This window comes from Bos taurus, chromosome 7 (assembly GCF_002263795.3).
Source record: "Bos taurus isolate L1 Dominette 01449 registration number 42190680 breed Hereford chromosome 7, ARS-UCD2.0, whole genome shotgun sequence".
In the NCBI taxonomy this organism is placed as follows: Eukaryota; Metazoa; Chordata; class Mammalia; order Artiodactyla; family Bovidae; genus Bos; species Bos taurus.
In genome coordinates, this window is record NC_037334.1 from 93,900,255 (window position 1) to 93,917,901 (window position 17,647).

The 17,647-nt window shown below is 39.8% G+C and overlaps 1 protein-coding gene across 2 annotated transcripts in view; it reads right to left on the minus strand.

Moving 5' to 3' along the window:
• Positions 1–17,647, minus strand: part of MCTP1 (multiple C2 and transmembrane domain containing 1) — a 1,071,916-nt gene that overhangs the window by 379,739 nt on the left and 674,530 nt on the right. The window contains exon 2 of one of the 2 annotated variants that reach the window (XM_010807608.3): positions 11,593–11,739. The exons of the other annotated variant lie outside the window; for it this stretch is intronic. The gene's annotated coding sequence lies outside the window, so the exon portion shown is untranslated. The remainder of the gene's footprint in view (positions 1–11,592; positions 11,740–17,647) is intronic. 2 annotated transcript variants of the gene reach the window in all.

The following is a 17,647-nucleotide window of genomic DNA, read 5'->3' on the forward strand; positions in this document are numbered from 1 at the left end:
CATGACCACAGGAAAAACCATAGCCTTGACTAGACGGACCTTTGTTGGCAAAGTAATGTCTCTGCTTTTGAATATGTTATCTAGGTTGGTCATAACTTTCCTTCCAAGGAGTAAGCATCTTTTAATTTCATGGCTGCAGTCACCATCTTCAGTGATTTTGGAGCCCAGAAAAATAAAGTCTGACACTGTTTCCACTGTTTCCCCATCTATTTCCCATGAAGTGGTGGGACCGGATGCCATGATCTTCGTTTTCTGAATGTTGAGCTTTAAGCCAACTTTTTCACCCTCCACTTTCACTTTCATCAAGAGGCTTTTGAGTTCCTCTTCACTTTCTGCCATAAGGGTGGTGTCATCTGCATATCTGAGGTTATTGATATTTCTCCCGGCAATCTGGATTCCAGCTTGTGTTTCTTCCAGTCCAGTGTTTCTCATGATGTACTCTGCATATAAGTTAAATAAACAGGGTGACAATATACAGCCTTGCCGTACTCCTTTTCCTATTTGGAACCAGTCTGTTGTTCCATGTCCAGTTCTAACTGTTGCTTCCTGACCTGCATACAGATTTCTGCATACAGATTTCTCAAGAGGCAGATCAGGTGGTCTGGTATTCCCATCTCGTGAAGAATTTTCCACAGTTGATTGTGATCCACACAGTCAAAGGCTTTGGCATAGTCAATAAAGCAGAAATAGATGTTTTTCTGGAACTCTCTTGCTTTTTCCATGATCCAGCAGATGTTGGCAATTTGATCTCTGGTTCCTCTGCCTTTTCTAAAACCAGCTTGAACATCAGGAAGTTCACGGTTCACATATTGCTGAAGCCTGGCTTGGAGAATTTTGAGCATTACTTTACTAGCATGTGAGATGAATGCAATTGTGTGGTAGTTGGAGCATTCTTTGGCATTGCCTTTCTTTGGGATTGGAATGAAAACTGACCTTTTCCAGTCCTGTGGCCACTGCTGAGTTTTCCAAATTTGCTGGCATATTGAGTGCAGCACTTTCACAGCATCATCTTTCAGGATTTGGAATAGCTCAACTGGAATTCCATCACCTCCACTAGCTTTGTTCGTTGATGCTTTCTAAGGCCCACTTGACCTCACATTCCAAGATGTCTGGCTCCAGGTCAGTGATCACACCATCGTGATTATCTGAGTCATGAAGATCTTTTTTGTACAGTTCTTCTGTGTATTCTTGCCATCTCTTCTTAATATCTTCTGCTTCTGTTAGGTCCTTACCATCTCTGTCCTTTATCGAGCTCATCTTTGCATGAAATGAAAAGCTCAGTCGCTTAGTCATGTCCAATTCTTTGCAACCCCATGGATATAGCCTCCCAGGCTCCTCTGTCCATGGGATTTCTCAGGCAAAAATACTGGAGTGGGGTGCCACTTCCTTCTCCAGGGGATTGTCCCGAGCCAGGGATTGAACTTGCATCTCCAGTGGCTCCTGCATTGGCATACAGAATTTACTATTATTATTATTTATTTAAGCTGTGCTTGTTCTCCATTGCTGTGTGGGCTTTTTCCTAGTTGCGGGAGGCAGGGTTCTCGTCGTGGTCGCTTCTCTTGTGGAGCACAGGCTCAACAGTTGAGGTGCGCAGGCTTTGTTGCTCATCTTCCTAGACCAGGGATCAAACCTACATCTCCTACATTGACACAGAGTGGTACACAAATGTACCTTCTGCAGCGAAGCGTCAATTATGAAAAAGTCATATTTTCAGGCACGGTAAAATTATTTTATTTTTCAGGGCATGAAAATAAGACTTTGCCTGTGCACTCTTCGGACAAGGGATCAAACCCGTGTCCCCTGCACTGGCAGGCAAATTTTTCATGCTTATTTTCACAGCATGAAATAAGACTGTGCAATAGATGCTGATGCTTCTGTGTCTTCTTGTTTTCATGTGGTCTGTGATATCACTACAGCCTCCATAGTGTGGGTTACACATTTAATTCTTGTTGGCAAGTCAAATGAAATTTAGTACTACTAACCAATGAATGTTCACAGTTATTTTCTTTCTCTACCCTCTCCTAAATCTCTGTCACCAAAATTCATTGTTACAAAATCACTGTCACCAAAAATCGTTGTTACAAAATAAAAAATGTGTTATCCAACAATAAACAAACAGTTGTAGATTTATATCATATGATACATAATAAAATCCTTATAGCAATATAAAGCTGGTATTGTATTCACTCTATGGTAAAACTGAATAAAGGGTGAGAAATGTGCAATCCACAGGCCAAAGCACAGGCTCAGCACAACTGGTTTTGCATCAGGTGGCCAGCAGAGCTGGCAGCCCGGAGCATTCTGCCACCGCCACCCCCTGAGCTCCAAAGGAGCTAGCTGATCTAACTGCTGGAGAGCATTTACTTTATCAGAAAGCACCCTTCCTGCTCTCCTTGAAAAAGATGTGCTAGCTCATATTACTTCTGGAAAGGCACTGGAAAAGAGAAATGGGAAGTGGCCAATTTAACCATATGTTACAGTGAGAATTCTGTTCACTGTACTGGTGTCTCAAATATGAGGACACACCAGGATGGAAACAAGGAAGGTGCAGGTCTATCAAAACCTATCCAGGTTTATTTACGCATAACTATCAAATAAGGCTTCATTCAAAAATGAAAACTCTGAGACAAAAGCTAAACTGATGAAATACTGAGATGAAAGGTATAAGGTGGGACTATACCTGGGCCAACTGAATATATAATGTGATGTCAGTACATGGGATCTTTTACTTTTACATCTTTTTAAAACTTATTGATTTACTTATTTTTGATTGCACTGGGTCTTCTTTGCTGCATGTGGGGTTTCTCTAGCTGCTAAGAGCGGGGGCTGCCCTTTGTTGCCAAGCACAGGCTTGCCACTGATAGCTTCTCTTGTTGCGGAGCACAGGCCCCAGGTGCACGGGCTCTGGTAGTACTAGCGCATGGGCTCAGCAGCTGGAGCTCACAGGCTCGATTGCGGGGGCTCAGGAGTTGTGGCACATGAACTTCAGCGGTGTGCGGCATGTGCACTCTTCCCGGACAAGGGATCAAACCCGTGATCCCTGCATTGGCAGGCAGATTCCTATCCACTGTGCCACCTGGGAAGTCCAGTACATGGAATATTTTCAATATCAATATAACATATATAAAATGAAACGAAACCTATGAAAAATGAAAAGCCAGCTTTGTATGGCAAGAAATGGAAAGATTTCCAGAATGCTATAGCGTTTTCTTAGAAAACCAAATTGTAAAACTATATATGCATCATGATACAATGCAATACTTTAAAAAAGAAACCAACCCCAACCCCCCTCACAATCAGGAAGGATACTCAACAAACTACCAGCGGTCCTAAGCTGTGGGTGGTAGAACTAAAATGCAACAGGGAAAAGGAAATTTTTACTCTTTATAATCTTTTTTGGTTTGAATTTATAATGAGCATGTCTTACTTTTGACGCACGAGAAACAAAAACAAACAAATATTACAAGGCATTAGCTAATGTAGTATTAACTGAGTGGTACAAGTAATAAATGATCCAGAAGTTCTGTAAGACATTCCCTTTGGGCAGAAGAAAAGAGAGGAGTCAAGTTGCCAAAAAAAAAGGAAGATAAAGGTGGAAGCCCAGTGATCTCACAAAATCCATAGCCTCACAGGCCCCCCTAGTTGCAAGACACTAAATCTCTCCCTGTATATAGACTCAAACGCTCTCTAGTTCTGTGAATGATCCAACAACTAGTGAACGGAGGTTATAAGGGGCCTCAGCCAGACAGGAAATAAGAGAAGGAATTCATCAGTTTGTCTCCTGTTCACTTCTCTTTTCTTCTGCAGCCTGGGCTCTAACTTCTAATTGCCAACGTGTAATCAGGTCCTCAACATGAGGTTTCTTTGTATGTAGTGGGATCCTACTGCTAGACCTCAGCCACAACTGTCTGCTCCACACTCACGAACAACCACCAACAGGGTGCCCTGGTAATGAAAATGGTGAGACCATCCCTGGAGCATATAGAGAACTGCTTTGTGGAACCAGGACAGAAAACTCACAAATGAAAACAGTGAAAGATAAAATTGGAGAGGTATGCCATGGCCAGATGGATGTGCTGAGGCCTTTTATTCTGCAGGAGGAAAATATTTGTACTTTTATTCTACAGAGAATATTCTACAGAGAATATTCTACAGAGAATTCTACATAAAAGGCTTTTTTCTTTTTTTTCTTACTAAGGCAGTACATGACTACTGTTTTACAAATATTTATTAAACAGGGTGTTAAGACGGTTTGGTGTGGGGTGAGAGAAGAGATGTAGGAGGATCAGTTAGAAGGACAGTGAATTAATCCAGATGAAGGTGATGATGACTAGGAAGAGGATGGGACCGTGAGGAAAGGAAAGACAGCTTTTGAAATGACTTTCCAAGGTAAGACTAGATAAGAGTTTGGGGTCGCTGACCGAGGCAGGCAATTATAGCTAAGAGCACAACCAGGCAGGTGTGACATGTCCCAGGCATTAGAAGCTTGGACTTTAGACCCAAGTCATCAGAGACACCAGACAAAATGACGTGAAAACTATGGTCATGCTAAGAGCCAGTAAACGTGTGGATATGTCGTTAGAAAGCAGCAAAGGGTAAAAATCCAGGGTGAGGCTCTTCCTTGGCAATAAAAAAAAAAAAAAAAAAAAATGACCAGTTACAACAGAAAGAGCTAAGAGAGGTGGGTATCATACAGAGCAGGGCATCTTGTTGACAACGGCTCTTACAGTCTTGTGGATGGCAGCCACAGATACCAGGCAGGGCACGCCCAAGGCAGCCTTCAAGAAGCTACCTGGGAAGTGGGTGACTACAAGGGCTGCCAATAAGGTTTTCTGCTTGGTTGGGCCACAGGACAGGCCAGGGCAGTCAGATGAGGCTATCGGGGAATTTACATAGGAAGGGCTAAATTATTACAAAGCAATTTTGAAATTTTATCCTGGATAACGGAATGGTAGTTTATGAATAGATTTAAAAAAAAAAAAAAAAACTTAGGAGGAAAATGTTAACAGAATGCACAACAAATACAATTTTAGACATGATGATTTTGAATGGATTATACAAATTGGTAATATCCAGAATAGAGATGCATCAGATATATGAGTGGAACGCATGGGAAAACAGTGCTTGTAATGTCACACTGAAGTCCAGGAGCCCAAAACTCAGAGAGTATCTTTCAAACTTTTTGAATTATGACCTATGAGGTTAAAACAAAATGCATTGCAATCTAACGTGTAGGTGTGCACATATATCTTAAACGAGTCTCATGAAACACTGCTTCCCTTGCTTTGATCTATTCCATTTCATCCTATTTTATTCCTTTTTACTACTTCTTTTTATTCTTTTTTACTACTTCTTCTTGGAAGGACTGATGTTGAAGCTGAAGCTCCAATATTTTGGCCACCTGATGCGAAGAGCTGACTCATTTGAAAAGACCCTGATGTTGGGAAGGATTGAAGGCAGGAGGAAAAGGGGATGACAGAGGATGAGATGGTTGCATGGCATCACCGACTCAATGGACATGAGTTTGGGTAAACTCCGGGAGTTGGAGATGGACAGGGAGGCCTGGCGTGCTGTGGTTCATGGGGTTGCAGAGAGTCAGACACGACTAAGCAACTGAACTGAACTAAACTGAACTACTTCTTCTTTCTTTTAATGTTGCCCATAGGCTCTAAATTGATTACAGCACCTGAATTTTGGCTTAGAGATTTTTAGATTAAACAGACTTCTGCGGGTATTTTGTAGAACCATCTGCACAGATATGACTGATAAATCCAAAAGATATATTCTTTGAGAAAGGGTAAAAAAGAAAGAGAGAAAAGCAGAAAAATTAAAGACTGGCTTGGGAACCACTATGGGGGTAAGGAGAGGACAAATTAGAAAGTTGGGTCACAGGCCGGAAAAAAACTAGTACCAAAGAGGACAATGTTGCCAGAAGGAAGGGGAGTCAACAAAAGCTCTTTTTAATCCATGTCTTCGTCACCACTGCAGTGGTTCTCCAAGTGTACTCGAGAACACTAATTTAAGTAGAATCACTTTGGCCATTTGTTAAAAATTCAAACACCCAGGTGGGCCTCATCCCAGGCCTAGGGAACTGAACTTTCTGGGTATGTGCCCCAGAATTGACAATTTACAAGTTTCCCAGGATATTCTTTTCACCGACTATTTTTATCTTAGTGCCTTCCACCAATCAGATTTCAAGGTACTTTTCAGGAACGCGCAGCCTCACTTCACACATTAGATGTAATCTTAAATAGCTGTTAAGTGAGTGCCTGCACACTAAACCATTATTCCCCTAAAGACTATCATGATTAACTGTACGTACAACTTCAGAATAATGTCCAAAAGAAAACAAACACCTTCTGAAGCATTCAGCCTTTAGACAGACACTTTATTCTGACAGTTTTGTATTACTTCTCCAAGTGGTTGGCCAAATGGGCATACAAGCCTCATTCGTTAGTTTTATTTCGTTTAAAAGCATATACTATATTTAAAAATTCACTATGCTGTTACATGTTTCATTTTGATTTTGAATTGAGTGCACTGGACTTAACTAGTTAAGTACCACAATGAAGTGGTGTTTAGGAGAACTCACAGGCAGGAAGTGCCACAAGGAAAAAGTGTGCAGAAAATACAAAAACTAAAATTTATGATTTGGACTCTAACAGCAAAGATATCCCTTTACATGGTAAGCCCTGCTAACAAAAATATTTGTCAGTTTATTACCAAGTATGAGATGAGACTCTATTCTACTCTTTAAGATGGGAATCATAACTAACAACAACTACAGCAGAAAACATTATCACTTATATCAGGTGATATCAGGTTCTGTTTTCAAACCTTTCCATGGATTAACTCGTTTCATCTTCACAACAACCCTGTGAAGTAAGTACAGCTTTAGACCTCATTCCCAGAACATGAAGCTGAGATACAGGGAGCTGTGTAACTTTCTTAGGGTCCTACAGCTAGAAATAGGACCTGAGGCTCACACACAGGCAGTCTGTCCAGAATCTGCATTCAAAGGCAGTGTGCTACAATGTGACTGGGAGAAAGCCTCAGATGAAGAAGTAGCTAGCTGCCCAGCAGACAGAAAGACTTGCTGTTTATGGTTGAGGTTTTTTTTTTTTTTGGTTCTTTATACAAGTGATTTCCAGGTAGCTTGGATCCCTGTTTACATTTATTTATCTTTTTACGATGCACTTTATATATGAGGAATACTCACAATAGCATATAAGATGTGATACTGGGGTGGAGTCTGAGAGTCTGCATTTCTGAAAAGTTCCCAGGTAATGGTGATACTGCTGGCTTGGGGACCGCACTTTGAGTAGTGGGGGCTTAGAGTGTGAGATCTGGGATAACAATGCTAGTGGTGGAATTCTAGCTCCGTTACTTACTAGTTTTATAATGTTCTCCTGTGTGCCTCTACCATATCTATAAAATACTGAGATCAACACAGTGTTGTTATGAGGGATACATGAGATAATCCATGGATACTATTTAGAACAGCTGCTGGAATACAGAAAATACTCAATAAATACTATCTCTTTATATTATAGAAAACTATTAAAAGCATATATTGTATCATATTAGAAAGCCATTTACAGAATTGACTGATGTAGCAAAACAATAAATAAATTCTTATCATTTTTTTCCAGACAGTCACTAGAACATCACTGTACACTGAAGGACATTTAATACATGTTAGACTCAGTATCCAACTTTATTAATTACATAAATCTGAAACTGTTCTAAATGAATTGGTGTGAAGGCTTTGGCCTATGTTATTTAAAAAGATTATTTTGTTTCTATGCCAGAAAGCTTTTTCTACATTGTAGGTGTGCACTGAGCTCATTTATTTGAATAGCTTTCTTTGAATTTAGAAAGAGATATTTTTGTTTTAAAAATTCATTTTAATCAAATAGAAATCAGAACTGGTATTAGTATGAACAATAATAATGACTTTAAACATTTGTTCAAGCAAGAGCTCTAGTATAGTTGAGATAAATTTGGAAGAGTTAGCCAAATCCTTCACATACAACTGTATGCATTTTCACACTACTATACAATGCAGCCTAATTACCTCATGCTAGAATCATGATGGTGATATCACTCACCTAGAGCTAGACATCTTGGAATGCAAAGTCAAGTGGGCCTTAGGAAGCATCACTACGAACAAAGCTAGTGGAGGCAATGGAATTCCTATTTGGGATTTGGAATTCCTATTAGGAATCTAGAATTCCTATTAGGATTTGAGCTATTTCAAACCCTAAACGATGATGCTGTGAAAGTGCCACACTCGATACATCAGCAAATTTGGAAAACTCAACAGTAGCCACAGGACTGAAAAAGTTCAGTTTTCATTCCAATCCCTAAGAAAGGCAATGCCAAAGAATGTTCAAACTACCGAACAATTGCACTCATCTCACACACTAGCAAAGTAATGCTCAAAATTCTCCAAGCCAGTCTTCAACAGCACGTGAATCGTAAACTTCCAGATGTTCAAGCTGGTTTTAGAAAAGGCAGAGGAACGAGAGATCAAATTGCCAACATCCACTGGATCATCGAAAAAGCAAGAGAGTTTCAGAAAAACATCTACTTCTGCTTTATTGACTATGACAAAGTCTTTGACTGTGTGGATCACAATCAACTGTGGAAAATTCTGAAAGAGATGGGAATACCAGGCCATCTGATCTGCCTCCTGAAAAATCTGTATGCAGGTCAAGAAGCAACAGTTAGAATTGGACATGGAACAACAGACTGGTTCCAAACTTGGAAAGGAATATATCAAGGCTGTATATTGTCACCCTACTTATTTAACTTATATGCAGAGTACATCATGAGAAATGCTGGGCTGGAGGAAGCACAAGCTGAAATCAAGATTGCCAGGAGAAATATCAATAACCTCAGATATGCAGATGACACCACCCTTATGGCAGAAAGTGAAGAAGAACTAAAGAGCCTCTTAATGAAAGTGAAAGAGGAGAGTGAAAAAGTTGGCTTAAAATTCAACATTCAGAAAACTAAGATCATGGCATCTGGTCCCATCACTTCATGGCAAATAGATGGAGAAACAATGGAAACCATGAGAGACTTTATATTTTGGGCTCCAAAATCACTGAAGATGGTGACTGCAGCCATGAAATTAAAAGACACTTACTCCTTGGAAGAAAAGCTATGACTAACCTAGACAGCAAGTTAAAAAGCAGAGACATTACTTTACCAACAAAGGTTCATCAAGTCAAGCTTTGGTTTTTCCAATAGTCATGTATGGATGTGAGAGTTGGACTGTGAAGAAAGCTGAGCACTGAAGAATTGATGCTTTTGAACCGTGGTGTTGGAGAAGACTCTTGAGAGTCCCTTGGACTGCAAGGAGGTCCAACCAGTCCATCCTAAAGGAGATCAGTCCTCAGTATTCATTGGAAGGACTGATGCTGAAGCTGACACTCCAATACTTTGGCCACCTGATGCAAAGAACTGACTCACTGGAAAAGACCCTGATGCTGGGAGTGATTGAAGGCAGGAGGAGAAGGAGGTGACAGAGGATGAGATGGCTGGATGACATTACCAACATAATGGACATGAGTTTGAGTAAGCTCCGGGAGTTGGTGATGGACAGGGAAGCCTAGCATGCTGCAGTCCATGGGATCGCAAAGAGTCGGACCACGACCGAGCGATGGAACTGAACTGAACTGAGGAACGGTAAAAGCTGGAGAGTCAGTGAAGGAGAAGATATGAAATATGAAGTCTTATATTTGGGGTTGGCCAGTATATATTTGAGTCAGCCAGAAAAGATCAATAAATAATTTGCCTCTCTTTCCACTTTTCATTTCTCTAACGTGGGTGATGAAAAAGACAACTGTGAGACAGATTCTGATATTTATTTTTCTAAATTAAAACCATATTCAGCATATGACCTGCCCAATGAGATCATGACAGATAAGAATCAAGGAAATGGGTAGAATTATTTTTGTCTCCTCTTTCCCTTCTCTCTCTCCCTGCAGAAGGGAGTAAGGAAGGCTCCATGCTCCTCCTTGAATGTCCAATGGGGTATGAGAATTTTTTTTTAAACATTCAACCCAACACAACAGATTTTTACTTTATATTTGCTTTCTAAACAAGTGTTACCTTTAAAAAAAAAATCACATTTGCCCCCAAATCTGCATAAAAGTGTTTATATAAAAGGCTGGCATATGGAAAAATTTAAGGTAGAGTTACCTATACTTAATTATACTGAATAAGTATATTTCTATTGAAATAATTGTCAGGATTAACTTGTATTCTAAGTGAAAAAACAATCACCTGTGGGAATTATGATTCTTAATATCTAGGGATTATAATCAACAAAATTGGGTGGTTTGGATTAGAAGAACAAGAACACAATTATACCAACATCATGTTTTGTCATTTGGGCTTACAATGGTCTGAATCAAAATTTTGAAAAACAGAAATTTACCAAATGCCTGAGCTAACTTTTTCCACTTACAAGGCAGGTAATAGCTGTATCTCAGTACCAGAGAGTCAAGGAATTTCACTTCAGTGTGACCTATTTATGCCTCTCAGATTCATCATATGCATTTTTTAATGACCCCGAACCAAAGAAAATGTAGAAACCTATTTGAAAAGCTGACATTAAGGTTGTGACACCAGCGAAAACAACAAGAGAATCTAAAGTTAAACTGACACACAATCCCCAAATCAGTCTGTTACACTCCTAATTTAAAAAACAGTTACTATGTGAAAAAGTGATGGCATGTCAGCCTTTGCTTTGAAACCTCTGAATTTTGTCATTTGGTGTTTGTGTCACAACCTTAATATTATTTAAATATACTTTTAATATCTATTATTTAAAAAATATCCTTGAATTGAAGATACTCTGAAGCTTTGAAGAAGCCAACCTCAAAGCACTGCATTCCTAGCATGCCACTTTTATTAGAAGTGGTGCATAAAACATTTCCTGTTGACAAATCTAATTCATTAAAAGGTGAGATGGATGCATTTTAAAATAACTGGCTGGCATCATTATCTGCAGCACCTTTTATAAATTATTCCTCTTTTCCCTTTTGACTGAACTTGTCACAGTTCTCTCTTTCAGAGTCTGAGTGTTATGCCTTATAGTCAATGCTTTCAACATGTTTAGACAAGTCATAAGTTAAATAAGCAGTGGTACTTTATTTTCTAGAAATGAGAAAGGGTAGCAGAAGTATTTACAGATAATTTCAGTCAATTCATTGATTTTTAGCTAAGGACAAGGAAAGTCAGCTAGTGCTAGTTTCATCTTACACAAAGGATTTAAAAATAAAACTATACTGTTTGAGGAAAAGGGAGAATTTCAAAGAAAGGAACATAAAGAGAGATGCTGGCAGCCCTGCTGCAGTAGTGCGCAGAAGACTTACTTTAAAATTGAATTGTGCTTCCCCTGACATCGGAGATCAGGTACATCATAAAGCTGACAGCTGGCTGGCATGCTGCCTTCCTAGAGGAAAATGCTAACTGCATTTCTCTTCGAGGCCAAAGGAATAGAATTATAGAAGCTTTCAAGCAAACTGGGAAGATGGAGGACAAGTCATTTAAAATATGATGAAAAGCATTTCTTACCTAATTTTGTTTCAGAAGATTCTAAGAATGAGCTGGTCTTCTAATCCTAACGTAGGTGGTAACTTATTTCCTTCTGAGGTGTCAGTAGAAGAGCTGCCTTTTCGTCAGTGTCTTCAGCAGCTTTTTTCCCAAATATACAAAGCACACCTATAAAATAATTAGATATAGCTTTATCACCCACGTGGAGGAGGCACAGTCACAACATTACTGATTTCATTGGCAGTGACAGCACTACCGTTAAGGTATGATATACAGACTCGATCCAAGAGATGCTAGAAACACATAAAGACATCCTGAAGTCGGGGCACCTTAAAGAAGCTTATTAACAAGACGACTCATAGAGTATTGGCACATGGATAACAGACGCACCTTAAAAATATGCACAAAGTAGCCCTTTTATTATCACTGAGTTTTCAAATGTTCCTAAAGAAACGTAGATCACAGACAGTAAGGGATGGCTGCACCATATGAATCAAGCAATACCTTTCAGTACAATTAGAGCTTTCTTGTTTAATTACCAGTTGCCCAGAACTGTTTCTTAAAGCCATATTTGGGACATCCCTGGAGGTCCATTGGTTAAGATTCCAAGTTTCCAATATAGGGGACTATGGTTCGGTTCCCGGTCAGGGAACTAAGATTCCACATGCCGCATGATGAGGCCAAAATATTACAAAGTAAATTTTAAAATTTAAATAAAAAAAAAATCATTTCCCCACTCTTCTAGGTTATCTTGATAAAGCAGATTCCGACTCAGCTGATCTGGGGTCAGGACCTGAGATTCTGTGTTTCTAATAACCTCCCAAGTAAAGTCACGAAAGAGGTGAGTCTGTGGTCTAAACAGTCACTACTGAGGTTCCACCAATCTACCTGACTTTGCCTGCATCAAAATACACTGCAGTCATTCTTGTTTTTTGGCCTCTGTCTCTCTATATAATTTTTAAATCTTTTGTCAAGTAGTCTCTCCTCCCCTCGGAAATACACATAAATTTGATTGAACTGATCCAACTGGGCATTACTGGTTGGGACATAGACTTGGATTACTGTTTTTCCAGTGGTCATGTATGGATGTGAGAGTTGAACTATGAAGAAAGCTGAGCACCGAAGAATTGATGCTTTTGAACTGTGGTGTTGGAGAAGACTCTTGAGAGTCCCTTGGACTGCAAGGAGATCCAACCAGTCCATTCTGAAGGAGATCAGCCCTGGGATTTCTTTGGAAGGAATGATGATAAAGCTCAAACTCCAATATTTTGGCCACCTCATGTGAAGAGTTGACTCATTGGAAAAGACTGTGATGCTGGGAGGGATTGGGGGCAGGAGGAGAAGGGGACGACAGAGGATGAGATGGCTGGATGGCATCACTGACTCGATGGGCATGAGTCTGAGTGAACTTCAGGAGTTGATGATGGAGAGGGAGGCCTGGCGTGCTGCAATTCATGGGGTCACAAAGAGTCGGACACGACTGAGCAACTGAACTGAACTGATCCAACTGGGCACCTATAAAACCTTATTTCCCAAAGCCATGTGTATGACATATCATTCCACTTATTGAGGTTCTACTGTCACAAAATAATGCTTTATTATTTCCTCATGGGAGTTTTGCACATCTCGTTATGTTAGATTTGTTCCCAGGAACTTCATATTTTGAATGTTACTATAAATAATATCTCTTTGCAAGGGCTTTTTCATGTTTTGTTTATATTTGTGTAATTTTGTACATCGATATGTTTACCCAGGATATCTGTAAAACTCTTACTACACTTTTCTGTAGCTTGACATTATGAACATTCCAAAATCTATAATTATTTCTTTATCTTGCCTTACTAAAAGGAAAAGAAAAGAAGTCAAACAGTAAGTATATTATTTAATAGAAAAAAAAAAAGCTATTTGATGATTTGTGATCAGTCAGAATGATCTCTTCATTAGGCTTGAAAGTGAAGTCGCTCAGTTGTGTCCAACTCTTAGCGACCCTGTGGACTGTAGCCTACCAGGCTCCTCCATCTGTGGGGTTCTCCAGGCAAGAATACTGGAGTGGGTTGCCATTTCCTTCTCCAGGGGATCTTCCCAACCCAGGGATCGAACCCTGGTCTCCTGCATTGTAGGCAGACGTTTTACCCTTTGAGCCACCTCAACTATAAAACTAATATGAAGAAGGCTCTAGATATTTCTCTCAATATTTATTGATTGTTCTCATACTTCTTGCCTTTCCCTGCTATCTGCAATACAAGTGCTTAAACATTACTAACATATATTAATCCAAGCTGATATCCAGCTAAAACTTCATCAGAAACAGGCGAAAAGCCTCAGTGACAATTTGGCCAGTCTACGAACTAAATCTGAACAAAATAGAAAACAGAGGAATTCTAATGCGCGACATGGTTCAGTTTGGTTAAAGAACTAAGTGGAGACGCCCACTTTAGGGAGCCATTATAGAGATACAACGTATTACCTATACTCCATATCTGAAATCACAAGATTTCATGCAAAACCATAAATAACTGAAATTGCTTTCTTGATGACAATGTCAGCCTATAGAGTGAATTGTCCTTCAATGATAACTTTCAACAGCTGACCAAGGGAAAAAAATCAAGACTTACTTTTCTAGAAACTGTCAACATTGGTAATGTTGCTCACCTGACAAAAAGTGAGTGTACACAGGTAAAAGAAAATGTAAACCCAAAGGTATGTGGGGTACAGAATCAGGTAAAGAAAGAGAAAGGGCAGTAACTAAAATAATAATAACCACTACAATAATAATAAAAAAAATACAACAAACTGTTCTTTAAAAATGGGTTCATAATCCACTAAAAAAATAACTATGAAGAAACGTGGCAATGCAGAATGGCATCACCAATTCAATGGACACGAGTCTGAGCAAACTCTAGGAGATTGTGAAGGATAGGGACGCTTGGTGTGCTGCAGGCCATGGGGTCACAAAGGGTCAGAAATGACTGCGTGACTAAACACACAGAAAATCCTGAAAAGAACAGATGAGAGCAGGACCCAAGAAGATGTGGTACGTATATACAATGGAATATTACTCAGCCATAAAAAGAATGAAATGATGCCATTTGCAGGAACATGGATGGACCTAGAGATTGTCATATTAAGTCAAAGAAAAATAATCATATCACTTACATGTGGAATCTAAAAAAATGATACAAATGAACAAAAACAGAAATAGACTCACAGAATCTGAAAACAAATTTATAGCTACCAAAGGGGAAAAGGTCAAGGTAGGGGAGGAATAAATTAGGAGTTTGGGATTAACATATACACACTGCTATATATAGAACAGAGTACTAGGAAAGGTAGCATGGGTGCCTCCATAGAAAAATCTGCCTCGTTCTGGCTTCAGCAGACTTCCAGCATAATCATGGTTACCCGCCTATTCACTCTAAAGCAAACTGTACCATCAAATCGGTGCCACCCAAATGTAGTTTCTAGGCAGCTTCTGGACTTGCTTCTTTGTAATATGAAAGCACAGCCAAGGACTATCGGGCATTTGAATAAAATCGTTTTGTTTTGTGTTTACATCTGAAAACCAATATAAAACAAAAATGTGCCCCAAAAGAAGATGGAGAGAAGTCAAACCTTAGAGCTAGATAAAACTGACAAATACAACCATTTTAGTCACCCCGTCACCCATAAATAGACCAAAGGAAGATAACGATTTGAGGAGTATTGATATCTGAAAAACTACTCATTTTTAGGTAAGAAAACTAGGACCCTGTCGTAGTCTAGCCGAGAGGTGCTCTTGTCGATACCAACCACAATTCAGTGAGTACAGAGGTTCTTCCAGAGTGGGGAAGATCACCAGAACTTTGCAGAGGTCAAAGGGGGCTCAGTGGTACTTGAGTGGTGGGTGATGCCAGCCTTTTGCAGTGTTTCACTGGAAGTGATGGCCTTACAACAGGGAGCGAGCACAGAGAGTCAACAGCTCTATTAATCCAAGTTATGTTCACCCTTGGGGCAAGTACATTCTTGACTATGGCAAAGAGTATGTCCAATGGAGGCCTGAGAGGAACAAAGCTACCCACGCATTGCTGAGGCTGAACAATCACAGCACAGAGGAAATGGGAAAGGGTTCAGTAGGAACCAAAGTGGGGAACACTTGAAAACAATGTAAATTTTAAATGTGTTCCTCTATCAATACAGAGATTCATGAGCAGATGACAGATAATTTACTGACTTGAAGTGTTTGCGCACATTCACTGTCTGGCCATCAGCTTATCATTTAAGCTTCACAGAGAGAGAGGCAAGTCCCAGGAAGCCAAATGTAAAACTAATAACAAGAATCTCAAAAAGAAATAAAGAAAAAGTACATAAGTGGCTACCTATCACAAGGGAAATAGATGTTACTGATTTAATTTAGGCAAATTACTAAACAAAAAAACAAGCAAATAAAGCAGTAACAGGGAGAAAAAAAAAATCAGAATCCAGAGTTGCCACAATATATGATCTAAAGTATCTACTTTTCAACAAGATATTATAAGATATGCAAGGAGGGAAAAAGTGGCCAATAGAAACTGGGTATCTCTAGATATTGAATTTAAACACAGTCTTTAAAGCAGAATTATAAATAAATTCAATGAACCAAAGGTGACCACACTTAAAAAACAAAACGAAAGTAAGGCAATGATGAATTTAAAAAAATGAAATTCTCAATAATGAGAAAAAATGTTGGAAAACAACTAAATGGAAATTTTAGACTTGAAAGTATATTAAGTGAAAATTCACTTTAGGAACCTGACAACACATTCACGATGACCTGAAGGATTAGTGGATTTAAAAGTGCTGTGCTTAGGGCTCAGTCATGTTCAACTCTTTGTGAGCAAATGGGCTGTAGCCTTCCAGGCTCCTCTGTCCACGGGGACTCTCCAGGCAAGAATACTGGAGTGGGCTGACATGCCCTCTCCAGGGAATCTTCTGAACACAGGGATCAAATACAGGTCACCTGCACTGCAGGAGGATTCTTTACTGTCTGAGCCACCAGGGAAGCCCAAGAATACTGGAGTGGGTAGCCTAGCCTATCCCTTCGCCAGGGGATCTTCCTGACCCAGCAATCAAACCTGGGCCTCCTGAATTTCAGGCGGATTCTTTACCAGCTGAGCTACCAAGGAAGACCAGTGGATTTAAAATCAGTTCAGCCAGTTGCTCAGTTGTGTCTGACTCTTTGCGACCCCATGGACTGCAGCACACCAGGCCTCCCTGGTATCACCAAATCCCAGAGCTTGCTCAAACTCATGATAGAGTCGGTGATGCCATCCAACCACCTTATCCTCTGTCGTCTACTTTTCCTAACTTCAATCTTTCCCAGCGAGTCAGTTCTTCACATCAGGTGACCAAAGTATTGGAGTTTCAGCTTCAGTATCACTCCTTCCAATGAACACTCAGGACTGATCTCCTTTAGGATGGACTGGTTGGATCTCCTTGCAGTCCAAGGGACTCTCAAGAGTCTTCTCCAACACCATAGTTCAAAAGTGTCAATTCTTAGGTGCTCAGCTTTCTTTATGGTTAAACTCTCACATCCATACATGACTACTGGAAAAACCATAGGTTTGACCAGACAGGCCTTTGACAGCAAAGTAACATCTTTGCTTTTTAATATGCTGTCTAGGTTGGTCATAGCTTTTCTTCCAAGGAGCAAGAGTCTTTTAATTTTATGGCTGCAGTCACCATCTGCAGTGATTTTGGGGCCCAAGAAAATAAAGTCTCTCACTGTTTCCATTGTTTCCCTATCTATTTACATGAAGAGATAGGACTGGATCCCATGATCTTCATTTTTTGAATGCTGAGCCTTAAGCCAACATTTTCACTCTCCTCTTTCACTTTCATCAAAAGGCTCTTTAGATCCTCTTCACTTTCTGCCATAAGGGTGGTATCATCTCCGTATCTAAGGTTATTGATGTTTCTCCCAGCAATACAGATTCCAGCTTGTGCTTCTTCCAGCCCAGCATTTCTCATGATATACTCTGCATATAAGTTAAATAAGCAGGGTGACAATATACAGCCTTGACATACTCTTTACCTGATTTGGAACCAGTCTGTTGTTCCA